Genomic DNA, 15,725 nt, shown 5'->3' on the forward strand with positions numbered 1-15,725 from the left:
CTCCAAGTGAAATAGTGATGTAGGGAAATTTGGCTTGCGCATGGCGTGATTCACAAGTTGTAACTTTGATTGATCAATTCATGAATACCGATTGCTGAATTAATCAAACAGGAAACAAGTTGATTTCATGTGTCCAAAAAGTGGTAATTTAAATTCTTTTGGGGTACAAATCCTTTTCCCCTTTTCGCCTTTTCTTTACTTCGTTATTTTTGATTCCTGGCCCATTTGAGTGGTCAGCATTGTGAGTGTATACTCCAACTCCCTCACTTTGCTTTCTTGCTCTTTTCCTCTTTGGCTGATGGCACCCATCTCTTTCTAGCGGAAGTAGTCATACAAATAGAATCATTCACATGCTTGTATAAAGAAATCTTTACGCATGATTTTACCTCGTTTTGTTTGCTCCCCTCCAAAAGGGAAACAACAAAATGTATATACGCGTATAGTATAAAAGAATCATAAAAATGCAACGCCTGATGTCGCTCCCTTGCCACATGGGCGTAGTCTACGGGGGGTTTTGTGATTAATGTATATGTAAATATGAAAATATTAACCGAAGCTTTGGTTTCAACAACCTTTAGCAGCCTTCTGTGGTAAAACGGAAAGGATTTCTGCACAAACAAACGCTGTTTTGTTATATTACATATTATTTAACTACGCCCATGTGTTGGGCTGCTCTTCTTCCGCTGCAATTGGCATGTGGATCGTGGTGTGCTCGTCCAGGGGCGGGGGCCAAAGGGGTGTACGTGCTGGGCATTAATGCGGTGCCCCCCCATCGATACTTTCCACTAGAAAGACTTTGCGCCCTTGCAACCGAAATGAGTCCAATGCCAAGTCGAGCCTTAGAGATGGGTGCGTGATGCCAAAGTTGAAATTACTGTTAAATAAATAAACTATTAGTTTAATTATCCCTCTTGTTTAATTCCAATTGGCAAAAACTCAGTTCCCATTCAGTTCGCAAGCTCCTTCTCTTTCTCTGGAATCCTGCTGCCATGCAGCCGTCTCCCTCTGGCGCGGTGTTGCTCTCTCTTTCGTTGCGGACGGGCGGAAACCACCCACCGGAGGAGAGGAAAGTTGCTGAAACCGAAATGAAACTTCACTTTTCACTCGGCCACCAGACGAGAGCAACCGACCCCCCTTTAGTCAGTTTTTTCCCCCCCCTCCTGAATTTGTATTTATATATTGCATGCCCCTTTCTCCGATTCCCCCTGGCTCCCCGTTTCTGGATCCCCCTTGCCTCCTGCCCCTGGGTTAGCCGGTTGCCATGATGCTGCAAACCTGTAAAGTAAAAGCTTGCATTTTCAGCGTCACATGTTTGACCCATTTTTCGGCCCCAAAAAAATAATAAAAAGAGCCACAAAAAAATTACAACTTTGCAGTGAGGTTTCGGTCTAATATCGTTGCTACCATCTTGGGTATTACTCTTTTTGTTATTTTCTTATTTTGTATTTTTTCATTTACTACTTCCTCGTAAAACTGTAAAAATATTTACACACAACCGAAGGAGACGGCTGCTTAAAAAGTTATAAAAATAATTAATTGGCAATTAATTGTTTATTTCACACACGCAAGGTGTGTTGGCATGACTAAATAAAAATCAGCATCGGCATGATATATAGAAAGAGAGATCGAGATCTGTGGGGATAAAAGCTATGGGTTCATGGCTAGAAGTTGGCAATAAATCGAGTGTCCTCGTCAGGGATTAACGCCTCCACCAATCAGTTCGATAAGAACAATAATAAGGAAATTCATTACATGCCATAATTAGTTTTAGCTAAAAGATATAAAATATACAAAATGTTTCTAATTTATTACCTCCGAATGGAAGGGCTTACTTCTATGCACCTTCTTATGTGTGATTTATCTGCATTGAAGCATATCGAAAACGAAGTGTTATCATTGATCTTTCACTCAAAGGCTTTAACACGTTTTCCGGAGTATTATCAGCTACTCCGACTGATTCCCAGCATTCCCAGACATTTCCATAATCTACATTTTATATTTTTTCTGCCGATCCACGCGTATTTAATGCATTTTTGATGCCTTCGATACGGGAGATAGATGATAAGCATACCGATTAGCTGCTTTTATTTGATAAGGTCTTATTTGTAATGCTCTCCTCATCGATAAACAAACCATTTCGGACTATCATTTCATTTTGATGCGAGTGTTTCCCCATCGCTTAAATGCAGGCATTTGCATGGCCCCAATGGCCGGCCACTCTTCTAGACATTTTCCACCGCTTTTCCACGGCTTTTCCCCCTGTCGCTCACATGCGAGGCGGGTTTTATTTATTTCTGTTCAACTCTTTCTTTCACTTGGCCAAGGCAATCCGGCTATTTCCCCCCTCCCCCTTCTACCAATCTGCAGACTGGCTTTGCGTGCCTGGATTTCGATTCGATTATTTTCGTATTTAATTCTCTAATGTGAGCGCAAAAAAAAAGAAATAAAATAAAACAACGATATATGCATTTTTTCCTTGCATTTTCTTTTGAGTGGCAGCTTTTCATTAGTTTTCCATTTGCATTTCGCTTACACTTTGGCGGCCAGTAGTGCCAAGTTTACGCTCATAATGCTGTTTGTTGATCATTATTATTATTATTATTATTAACAGTTTTAACACGATCTACATTTACATATTGTAGATTTTTCGTTTGTTGTCTCTTCTATTTTATTTTCTAGCTTTGATTTACGAGCTGAGATAGAGAAAATAATAATAATAATCGTCTCATTGTTAGCACAAACGATTTCAGAGATTGATGTGCAAGTACAATGAATTTGATGAATTTAAATTTATCGCTTGTAAGATGAAGTCACAGGGCAATCATAAATGCTTTGATGTCATCCATGAGGGAAGTTGTATAAAATGATAGTGATTTGCTTTAACCAAAAGGGTATCCAAACACAGTATCAAATTGTACGATCAACGTAAGCATGCAAAGAATCCCCAAGAAGTTTCTTTTCAAATCCCTGAAATCGTACCCCCCAATGGATTCATTTTCTGTATAATTGTAGACGGGATTAGGCATTAGGCTGGGGATTGAAGATCTCCAGACACGCTAATGGGGAGTGCTGGGCATATAAATCTTTGATTCAGCCAGACGTGAGAACCTTTAAAGAAAAGCCACAGAGTGAAGAAAGACTGAAGAATCAGACGAATGGGCAGTTGGCTTCTGCATGCGAAGAATTTGGACACTTAAATTTACTCCATAAAATGGAGCTTTTGTATTTCATTTATGCCACTGCACAATCTTGCTCTCCTTCTCTGTCTCTCCCTCTCTCTCTCCCTCTCTGTGTCGCCTTCTCTGTCTCGCCTTTTCCCACTTTAGCAACGAAAAAATTGTTTCCATGAAATTTCCCACAATTTTCCCACTGCGAACTGCTGTGGAAAACGAGTTTTCATCAAAACGTTTGCCTTGCCGGCAGTGGCAGGGAAAAATGGAAAAATGGAAAAAAAGAAAAAACTTTCAATGCTTGGCGGTTGTAAGCTGAAAACCCCTTTTCCCCCTTTTTCCCCTTTTTCCCACTGCCCATCCACTGCACTCCCCCATCAATCTACCCCACCCCCCCCATTTGTGATGCGCCCCTGTGCCGCCGCCCCCTTTGTCGCCAGAAAATGCATTCGCATTCATGTGTGAAAACATTTCCACTTTTTCCCAGAGAAATGCAAGCAGCAGGCAAAGAAGAGCTCTAGAAAACAAAAAGAAAAGCGGGGAGGCAAATTAGCATAATTGACTAGCATTCAATTGAGAGCGGAACTGCTCTCAGCTAAAATAAACAAAAAAAAAATATATAAAAAAACCTAAAAATATCTCAGCGTTAAGCAGGAAATAAATTAAAGAATTTCATACAATTATTTACTACATTAATTGGTGTCCAAGTGGTCCAAATATGGATTGCCAAAAAGTTAAAAGCTACATAGAATAGTTTAGCAATATGATAACTTAGAAAAGTTATGATATGAAAATCGTAGAAAATATAAAATTTTTGCCCAAATCGTTGTTCAAATATGGATTGGCATACCAAGTGGATATGTTGCCCATTTAAACTTTTGAAACCCCCTTTTCTAAACTCAATATCCCAAAATTTGTGCTAATATTCCCGACTCTTTCGTTGGCCATCTTTCCCGCCGTTTCGTTTAATTGAACTGTGACTCATTCCGCTGCCTCTCGGCGAGAAGATAAAACTTGAATGAAGAATCTGAGAAGGTGAAGCGTTCCTGGTCGATGAATCATCATCGGATTTAAAGAGCGAAGGATTGCTGCTCCACCGTTAATCGAATCAGAAACAGAATCGGAATCAGAATGATTCCGCGCTGTTTTCATGATGTGATCGGCAAAAGTTTAGAGTTTGGTCTTTGGAAAACCGCATTTTGAGAAATCTTGAGCTTTCAAGGGTTAACCGCGTGTGGGTTGATTCGTCTACTGCATTTGTATACATGTTGTATGTTGAATGTGTTGCATGAGTGTGTTTCTGTATGGGACCAAAGTCAAAACCAAGGCAGACACCCCCACCCAGTTCGGTTTAACCCCTAGCCGCCCCTGGTTTTTGCTCTTTGCCACTTGGTCGTGTAATCCAACGCTTTGAACTTTAACGCTTCGCTGGGTTTCACGCATGCAGAATTCAAATGCTTACTTTATTTTATTTTTTTGTGTTTGCCTTACATATTGTTGCTATGTGCCACACGATGTAAGAGTTTTGTTGTCGTCCCAATTCTGTCAATCAACTGCAATCTTTTTTTTCCAAGCACTCGTATTTTTGTGGGTGCCAAAGCGTTTTGTTTGGATAATGTTAAACCACAAAAGGCCAAAGTCAAAGTATTAATGACAGCTAAGGCAACAGAAATAACAGCAATGCCGCCATATCATCCAGCCGGCCAAAGGGAAAGGAGGCCCCAAAGGCCCTAAAGCCCAGAAAATGCATCAAATTGCAGTCGAGGTCAAGGGCTAAGCCCAAAGTGTTGACTTAACCAACTTATTTCGTATTTAACCCTCCCCGCCCATCTTTGAATAAAATATAAACATACATGCACATGCACAAACACCAATGAATCACGAAGAAAACCAGTTAAGTGTGGTGGGGGAAGGGGGGGAGGGGGGAGTTAACAAATTGGGGACTTGACTTAATTCTGGAGCTTGAGCAACACTCTTCTAGGAAAACCCTTTCTCTGCGCTTTTCTTGTGCCGCGAAAACCAGTCGAATTAACCAAGAAATAAAACTAGTTCAAGCCGTTAGTCCACATATCGTTCCATGCTATTGTTATTATTTTCCTCATTTATATATACATGTATATGGTTTTTTTCTTATTTTTTTTGGTTCAGTTTCAATTCCGATTTTTATGTAACCTCTTAAGCGGCTTAAAGAAAACAACAACAATAACAACAACAACCGGGCTGCGACCTTCGTCGCCAGCTGCCACGACAATTAAACACGAGAAATCATAATTTGTGGTGACTGTGACTGCCAGTTGGATTTCCTAAGAAATTCCCATCTCTCGCTGTGCCCTGCATGCAAAATCAGCCCGTCTTTCTTTTATAATTCCTCATCTCCTGCTGCATATCCACATAGCCGCATATCCGCATATCGAAGTAGCGACAATAACAACAGGAAAACAAAAAGTAAAACATGCCACATAAATGAGCATAAACTTGAGAAGAAATAAATATAAATGTACCTCCGAGTTGAAGCGAGCTGAAGCTTTAAATACCCTCCGAGATTAATGGGTACATTAATATGAAGCAGAATCAAGTTTTGGCCAAATGAAATAACTTGATGTTGGCTTAAGCACTATGTCGTATAGTGGAGATGTTGCGATGCTGAGATGTTTTGCCACAATAAAAGCTCTCATCATGTGGCGTTTTTATTAAATAAATCAAGCTGAGGTCCTATCTCAAGGAAATTGCTTGCTGTCTATTAGAAGACATTACTAACGGACAAGCGATACGGACAAGGTTGATCATACATAACATTACTATCCAACGAATCAGTAGCACTAGCAGCATGGGTGCGATTCTTCTGGTGAGGGGGCAAGGTAATCCCTCTCCGATTTTAGGAACTAGTACCCTCGAAATGCGGTCTGTGAAATACACCACCCCGGCCCGGCCCGGCAAGGGCATTATATCTCTCTGGTTCTCTGGTTGCATCGGGCATGAGTCGAGGCCTTGATTGCACCGATGACACGTACAGTACACCATATACCATATACAATATGTTAAATGCGTGTTCCGTGCACTTCGTGCTATCTGCAAGCCGCGACAGCAGTTTTTACGTGTCCAACGGACAACGGCGACAAAATGATTTCCAGCCCCAGGAACGACCGATGATATTCCACTGGAGAGCCAAAGAGATATGGCTCTTCGATTTGTCTTCCCTTTCTTGGGCGCCTTACTCTTTTGTATTGGCAAGGTCAACACATGTGAGTGCAAGAATATACATATTATATGTATATGTATGAATACCTACATATATTGGCAAACAAATCGCAATGTTGTTTGCAGTCTCATTTGCTTGTACTTTGTTTTTTGTCCATGGTGCTGTGATTCTTGGGGCTGCCAATAAATTCATTTTGTCTGGTGGCATGTGCCCCGAGATTAGCCCCACAGCTGCCACATGGAATGGGAGTTGTGTGGAGTGTTGGACGCTGAATGCTGGAGAACAACTGGGAACTAGTTCCCCCGCGGAGTTTGGATTGGAAAAGTCAAAGATTAGCCCTTAAAATGCAATAAATAAGGATGATATAACCCCTTATAACTACTCCTACTCCACATTTTGGATCTTGCATTGAATCCAAATCCGCGGCTCCACAAGTTCCACAGTTCACTGCCCAGCACTGGGCTCGTTTTCAATTTTCGCACTCGACTGCAATCAACTACAGTCGACAGTCGCTAAACAAGTCAACATGTCTTGTGATCCGGCTGCAAAGAACTCGTGGAATGCGTCGTCTTATCAATGGCCAGCCAATCACAGTCGATACACAGAAAAATACAAATACAAATGGAAATGAAAATGGAAATGAAATGAAATAGCCACTGGCAGCTCAAGGATATCAGGCAGGCCAAAAGCCAACTCAGATCAATTGTGCGAGACGACTGGGGAACTGGGGAATTGGGGGGCGATTGTGGATCGGATCCAGGGACAGAAATCGAAGTGGGGAGTAGAGCAAGAGAAACAGGCAGGCAGGCAGCTGTGTGTGCCATATCAGCCAATTGGCAATTGCTAAGCTAATTTATCATAATTAAAGCCGCTTAAAAGTCGCTGTGAAAGCTCGAAAATAGGTGAGCGAACGGAAGCAGAAAAGGGATATTTGCATGTGCATATGTATTTAAGGGGTTAAACCAAAGCAACTAAGCTAACGAGCAACGAGCCTGACACATTTTCAAGTGGGTGTCGATGGCCCAGCAGCGCCTGTCTCTTTCTGGCCACGTATGGCCCTCTCTTTCCGTTGACTGACTGACTGAATGAATGTGTCAAGCTGAAGTGGAAAATGGGAAATGGAAACGGAAACAGCCACAGCAATGGGTGTGGGAGTGGGTGGAAAAGGAAAAAAGGAAAAAGGATACGACTGCATGCTGTGTGTCAGGAAAAGCATGGAGGATACTGTACAGTGGGTGGCTAAAGTCTACGTTCGGACCTGGCAAAGGCAGAGACTATCAAATATTTATCTTTATGCTTTCCAATTAACATTCGAATGGAAATCGGCTAGCCAAATATTAATTCAGCTCTTCTCCCACTGAATCAAATATACATTTGCATACATTTGCGTCCAACATCGATTGGCATTTGCGATGACATCTAAACTATGTTCACATAAAGCAATATAGACTTAAAATCAGATGGAGTTCCATCAATAAATATATATTTTTATGGGCTTTTATTTATGCATGGAAATATTTGAGGGCGGTAAATATTATTCAAGTGGGCTCCCAGAGATCCCTTACTTGTGGCACCTACTGTACTTACACCACCTACATTGCAGGCTCTTTTGCGTGAGTCTGCATGTGAGTGTGCGAATTGGTTGTCTGTAAGCTGCTCGTAATAATGTCAAGTGCTTAAAGCGAAGGCAAAATCTCTTCGCCCGGGCGGATAAACAAAATAAGAAATGCGGAAAAAGAACAGGAGGAAAAAACATGAATTAAATATAAACAAAAGCAGGAACAACAAAAGCACCCAGGACACCCGATTATGAACCTGTCCCTGTTGACAAACCCTCGTCTCCGGGGCTTTGACACGCTCTTAATTGAAAAGGAAATGCATAATGCAAAATCCCAAATGCAAGGCGCAAAAAATGCGGAGCATGTTGTGTTGTCTGTCATGTGTTGTGTTTTGTGTTTTATGTGTGTGCCAAGAGCAAACAAAGCTGCAAATTAATGAAATAACACAAAGAAATTAATCCTTGACTATGGCAATACTCAAACACAAAACTCGAAATACAGCAAAAATGAACGCAAAATTATTAAATGAATTAAAAGCACACAAGCAAACATACACACGCGCTTGCTTGGTTGCCTTTAAGCTCTGACCAAATTTGTCCACAATTAAAAACAAAGCGCGCGCGACGCCCACGCGATTTGTGCGCGTTTTTTGCCGCTCCGCCAGTCATAGTCGTTTTTTGTGTTTAAGCTGACCAAAAATGGCCAAGCGATCGTCGAAAAAAAAAACGCCACCAACCGGGGGCTCTAAGACGCATTAACAATTGGCACATTTAACGGAAATTATTGATGTCAATTTGCAAATTGGAAAGTGCCCGACGAAAAGCCAATACAATATCATAATCATCGCACAATATAATGCAAGATCGTACATTCGAGTGGGTTTCGATCTGTGATTTATTCTGATAGCTGGCCAAACGGGAAATGAAATATGATTTGGACAAAGGCCGAGCAAAAATGAAAAGAAACGCGATTTAAATTCTTTGATGGCTCGCCAAATTTCGAAATAAGTGAGCAGATACATCTACCTTACAATTGAAAAGATTTATGAACACGAAAATTGATACTGCACTAACATTTGTACTATTAATTAATACCTTTTTGGGACTTTAGGTAGGGTGAAGTGACCTTTTCTTTGAGATTCCCTTTTCTTGTTTACAGCAACTATGACTTATCCGTGTAGTTCGACACTCAGACCTAGTCGCTTGGCCCCGTCTGTAAGATATGTACGTTTTCCCTTTAGTGGAAACTGCCCTTGCCTTGGTTTGTTGACATTTTGTGGGTCAAAAACCTAATCAGAACCACCTCGATGCCCCGTCCGCCGCCTCGCTGTTTGTCTTGTGTTGTTATTTGCATAACAAGAGGCTTGTCTCCCCATCCTCCGCCTCCAGGGATGCCATCCTCCCGCCATCCCCCCGCCATGCTCCTGCCCAGCATGCACTGGATGCACTGGCTGCCCTGCAGCTTAATAATATTATCGTGACGCATGGGCCCTCATCTCGTCAGCGCTGCTCCTCCATATAACACACAACACCACACACCATACACCATACACCATACACCATGTGCATGTGCATGTGTAAGTACGACGGTCTGTCTCTGTCTCTTTCGCTCGCCCGCAGGCTGTCTCTGTTGCGCGGCATTCTTGCATTTCTCCTCTGGGCAATGCACTGCTTGCACACATTCTTCGCACTGCTTGGATTTCCTGACAAATTTAATTGTCACATTAGAAGCAATCCAGCACACTGAGAGAACAACCCCAGCTATAAAATATAATCAAATATATAGTAATTATATTAATAATTAAGAAATTGATAGTTTTTCTTTAAAGTAATTTCATAAGATACTCGTTTACTTATTTGATTATTACATAGAGAGATATCCTGTTGGTTTTTCGTTGATCATTTCAGCGGCACTTTTTGGCTGTGTGCATGAATGTCTCTTGTCTCGTTAGTCACCTTTCAAACAGTCAGTCAAAAAAGAAAACTATTAGTTGGTCTGACGTTAAATGTGATTGGGAATGGGGATGTGGATGTGGATGTGGATGGGGATGGCGATGGGAATGGTTATGGGTATGGGTATAGTGTGGGTATGGGTATGGGTATGGGGCGATGAGGACGTGGATGACGATGACGATGATGACTCCACTCTGCACTTCACTCCTGGTTCATTGCACTCGCCGTCTCTCTCTCTTTCTGCTCCATGCGCACATACCTGTCCTTTTCTTTTGCCGCACTGTGCTAAAAGCATCCATCCAGCCCAACAGCCACAGCAGCAACAACAACACTTAGATGCACTTTGGGCCCAGACCATCAAAGGCAGAAATACAAAAAAAAATAGAAAAAAGAATAGGGAAATAAAAAGAAAAACCTCGAGAAAAGAAAAGAAAACGTCGAAGATGCTGGCCATACGAAGAAGAGGAAGCTGAAATTCTTCAGCCGCCGAGAAGTGCAAGTTGCAAAAATGTTATTGTAAAGCCACAAGGAGGCAATATCTGGGCACCTGGAAAGGTTGGCCCATTACATATGGCCATTACATATAGCCAGACTTCTCAAGAGACCGATTCCTCAAAATGCAACCAAATGGCGCTCAAGTTGTTTGCCTAAAAAGGACATGGGCTGGAGTAAAGCACACTGAACTATATACATTTAAAATTACATCAGAGGCAGCTGGAAACGCAGAAAAATTAGAATTTAATTCATGCATAGAAGAAAGGAATTACAATATATTAAATACGAAATTGAGCCAATTACTTTGCCATTCAATTATGCCCACTGTGTTTAACTGTAAGAGCAAACAAAAGTCCGCAAACTATAATTACCATACCATTGAAACTCTCATAATTGCTATTTAATTAAAGCGAATGGGAAAGCGCGAAACCTTCAAAATCGTTATGAATCGAATATTTCAGCCATTTCCCATGATCATTTTGCCGCTTTTGGGCGACTGGCTAACCTTTTGGCTATAGAACAAACAGCACCCGCCTAACAATTTGCACCTTGTTAACAAAACAAATTCTTAAATTCACAATTTGCAATTCCCAATTAGCTAATGAATGCCAGTGACATTGTTCCGCATCGCATCGCATCGCATTAGCATTAGCACTAGAATGGGAATTGAAATCGGAATTGGAATCGGATTTAGAATCGAAATGATTGGATCGTAATGTGGGGGAGTTTTGAAATTACAACGATCTCAATGCGATTTGCCAATCGACTGCAGCTGCTAGCTGTTCTGTTTGATGTGTTCTATTTGCTGGTTTGTTTATGCCTTTATTTGTTTGTTTGGATTTTGGTTTACATATTTGCCTAATCGCTAGTCAGTCCACCTTTTTGACTAAGTCCAAAAGCCAAACAATTAAACCAAAATCCAAAAACCAAAACTGACCCGCTCAAGAGGTGGAATGCGTAAACACGAGCGCCCTGGCGAAAGGCGAAAACAATTAAAATGCCATAAACAACCAAAACAAAAAAAAAACAAAAACGAAAAACCAAAAACCAAAAACCGAATAAAGAAACCAAATGAAACAATACGATCTGCAATCTGCCAAAGGAAAAATTAAAGAGGCAACGCTTTTCTGCCTCTCCGTGTGTGGTTGTTTATTTAATTGAGCCGAGCCGCGAGTAAACAAAAATCCAAATCCAAACGGGCCACCAGGAAAGCGAGGGGGTACTTGAAAATTATTTGCACATTTTTGCGGCTGATTTGTTTTACGAGGGAGAGAGTCAAGCGAAAAAGCCATCACACAGATCACTCATCGGAAAATTCAATTCACCAATTCAATGTTTAAATAAAATAGCATTTGAATAATTTGAATGTACGAGAGCATTATGTTGATGAGCTGCTCATTCTCATTATAAACAAAAGGAAGTTAGCAAAGTACCCTTCCTTTTGCCTCTTGCGATTGGGCAATATTAAATGAATAGTAAATAAATCAAGTCTTGTTTACTGCACCTTTCTGGGCATCTTCAATCGCCACCTTCGGAAAACGCAAAACTTTTGCAACATTTACGATTATTTTCCCAATTTTCCGCCGCTTTTTGCTTATTGTTTTCCCATCTCTCAGCCTGGCGGTAAATGACTGGAAAAGGGCAATGTAAATATTGCGCAGTATTATTTTTTTTTATTGTTTTTTTTTCTGTGTTTTTGGAGCCACCATCATCAAGTCTTAACCCCACAAATCTCCCTCGCAACCGAAGCCCCCTCTTTCCATAATCCAGCTGGCATTATCTTGACACGTGCACGCGCCGCGTTTTGTGCGCGTTTTTAAACGCCACCTTATTTGGCCCTCGGTTTTAGAGTCCCCATCTCCATCTCCAGTTGAGTTGTTGAGCCGCGTCTTGGCGTTTCTTCTCTTCTCGGTGGATCGAATCATGAAATCAGCATTTAAGGGGTTAAAGGGGCGGGCTGTATATGCCATGTTTGTATGTAGATCCGATCAATTGACGATCATTTGTGGCGATCAAACAAAAAACACAAAAAAACTCAAAAAAAAAAAAAAAGAAAACCGCCAAAGCTGACCAATTTTAGAATCTTCTCCGATTCCACACCACTTCAAATCGAACAAAATTCACACTCGTATTTTTCGGGGATCTCTTTATAAAGCGTTTATTATTTATTTATTATGTTTCGTCGAGAGCTTTCAAAACTACAACACAATAACAAACAAACAAAAAAAAAGGGCAGAGCTGCGTGGGTGTGTCCAGTTTAATTCTACGCCACCGATCAACCATGAACTCTCGGCTGTAGCCACCGTATATTTTGCCCCTATATCATCATCGTCGTCGGGCTTGACCTTTTAAAGTTCAGTTAACCAAGTGCTGGACACTTTTTAGTGCTCATAAATACTAAAAACACTGGCTGTCAGAATAATAAATTCAAAAAAGTCAGTAATTAAATGGTATAAAAAGTCACTATGTATTACACTTTGTTTTTTTATATTTTTGAAAGCTAAATCATTTCTTTTCGTTGCTAAGAATTAACTTTAAGTTATGGCTTCGTCATCTCGCAACTGTAAACAAAATCAAGTTGAAAAATCGCTGAAAAAATGTCCATCCAATCCAAAAAGTCGTGCCAAAAGCATTTCAACTGTCTTACGTAACGGACGACCAAAAAAAAACAAGAAATAAAGAAATAAAAACAGAAACAGAAGAGCAGATAAAATTCCAAAAAGGAGAGTAGAAGAGGGCAATAACTTTATTACGATCAGAGAAGACCTTGCCCAATTAGGCAATGTTTCTGTTGTTGCTGGCAAGTGAGGAGTGCAAAAATTGCAATTTAATTAAAATTTATGTTAATGCACAGCCACAACTTGTGGTCGAAACACTTGATACCCTGCCGCAAATGGGGTAATGGGTTAAAAAAAGAGGGGCATTTCGATTTGAGTTAACCATGGGCTAGCATCTAATTATATGAGCGGTAATAGCAATACAACTCTTTAAATTACCCTCTAGCCTGCATAAAAATAGTCCTTAAATGCTGACAAGAAGGCTGTTCTCCCCCCACCAAAGAAAACAAGAGAGAACGCTATAGTCGAGTTCCCCGACTATCTGATACCCGTTACTCAGCTATTCGAAGTGCAAAGGAGAGTCTTCAGCATATACAGTTTTTGGCGGTTTTGTGGGCGTTAGAGTGGGCGTGGCAAAAAGTTTTTTGGCAAATCGATAGAAATTTACAAGACTAATACAAAAATGAAAAAATATCAAAACATTTTTCAAAAGTGTGGGCGTGGCAGCTTTGGGCGGTTTGTGGGCGTTAGAGAGGGCGTGGCAAAAAGTTTTTTGGCAAATCGTTAGAAATTTACAAGACTAATACAAAAATGAAAAAATATCGAAACATTTTTCAAAAGTGTGGGCGTGGCAGCTTTGGGCGGTTTGTGGGCGTTAGAGAGGGCGTGGCAAAAAGTTTTTTGGCAAATCGTTAGAAATTTACAAGACTAATACAAAAATGAAAAAATATCGAAACATTTTTCAAAAGTGTGGACGTGGCAGTTTTAGGCGGTTTGTGGGCGTTAGAGTGGGCGTGGCAACATGAATCGACAAACTTGCGCTGCGTCTATGTCCCTGGAGTCTGTATGCTTAATCTCAACTTTCTAGCTTTTGTAGTTCCTGAGATCTCGACGTTCATACGGACAGACGGACAGACGGACAGACGGACGGACGGACGGACAGACGGACGGACAGACGGACGGACAGACGGACATGGCCAGATCGACTCGGCTACTGATCCTGATCAAGAATATATATACTTTATATGGTCGGAAACACTTCCTTCTGCATGTTACATACTTTTCAACGAATCTAGTATACCCTTTTACTCTACGAGTAACGGGTATAAAAACAAGAAAAAGATAAATGTTCCCACATGATCCCAGGTTCCCGCAACATTGTTGCATTTTGTTTATTCTCATCGCGTATGCAAATCGCCTGGCTAATTAAATCAAACGAAAAACATGAATACGAAACCATTGAGAAATTGAGTTGTGGCCCAGACTTCCTTCCATATTCCATATGTTCATGTTGCTGTTGCTGTTGGCTCTGCAGGCTTTAAATATTTCAATTTGATGCCGGGACAACTTTTATTTTATGACCCGCAACACTGCACAGGCATGTTGTGTTGTTTGTTTAGTTGCAGACTGCAGACTGGCCCAAATGCTAAACACGGCAGCCGATTCTAGTCATGGATGCACTGCAATAAAAACTAATTTATACTCATAATATTTTAAACTAAAGCCAGCTACTTCTAAGAAAATCGTAAAAAGCTAGTCTATGAAACATATTCCTTATCATATGCAACACTCCTCGCACCGTCTATATCCTTGTTTAGGCATTAATCCTAGAAAACATGCCAGACTTTTCTCTCTCTGTAAGACCAGACAACAACTGTCACTGGAGGAGCTGGAGAAAGCGGGAGTGCAAATAGACATAGAAAGACAGGAGCGCCCGAGTCCAAGTCAATGTTTGTTGTTGTCGTCTGTCCGCTGTCAATGTCAGGGAAAGAGACAGGGACAGTTACCAGGGGCTCGAATAGTTTAGTGAGCCAGCAAGGGAGCCGGGGGGGTCGACAGAACTTTGGCTGCCGGAACGCAGACACAGAACTTGACAGTCCCCCCTTCCGCCCTCCCCCTCCCCACAAAAGGGGCAGGTGGGGGCCATCTCCGCCAGAGGGGGCAATTAGAAAACCAGTCCGGCGAAGGCGACGACGTCCGAGCGCTGCTCATTATTGATGGCCAGCCAAAGCCCCTTTTTGGGATCGTAGGAGCTCATTAGCTAGGTGACGCCAATGGACCACATCGGGCGACTATCAAAATTGAGAACCAATCTGTGGGAATTGCTATAATGCCCGCTTTCTATGATTGTAAACTGCTTATACGTATGCTTTAACTTCCCTTTTTACACATATACATTTAAAAATGTAAATTATCGCAATATCTTCAACTTATCGAAAAAATCGACAAAAATATCGAAATAATTAAATAATCTTATTGAAAAAATCGACAAAACTATCGATTAATTTGATAACCATTATCTTGATTTGTAGCTAAGCTTTATCTTATTCAAGTTAGACTTGAGCTTGTAAGTAGGCTTGAATCATTTCGTTTAAATGGCCTAAGTAATAATAATAATGGTGGCCATTATCGAGAATATCGATAATTAAACCTTCTCCTAGTACTAAGAGTATTCGAAAGTGGTGGAGAGTGAAGTAAGTGCGCCTCCCTTCTACCCATTACCCATTCCCCAGCCCATTTAACCGATCGAGGCTTGCGTGATCGTCTTCTTGGCTGAGCTGAGCTGAGGATGA

At 41.2% G+C, this 15,725-nt stretch overlaps 1 protein-coding gene across 2 annotated transcripts in view; it reads left to right on the forward strand.

Annotated features, from left to right (window-relative positions):
- LOC122623798 (death-associated protein kinase related) overlaps positions 1-15,725 on the forward strand; it is a 54,780-nt gene that overhangs the window by 35,745 nt on the left and 3,310 nt on the right. The gene's annotated exons all lie outside the window — the stretch shown is intronic.

Source organism: Drosophila teissieri, chromosome X (genome assembly GCF_016746235.2).
Source record: "Drosophila teissieri strain GT53w chromosome X, Prin_Dtei_1.1, whole genome shotgun sequence".
NCBI lineage: Eukaryota > Metazoa > Arthropoda > Insecta > Diptera > Drosophilidae > Drosophila > Drosophila teissieri.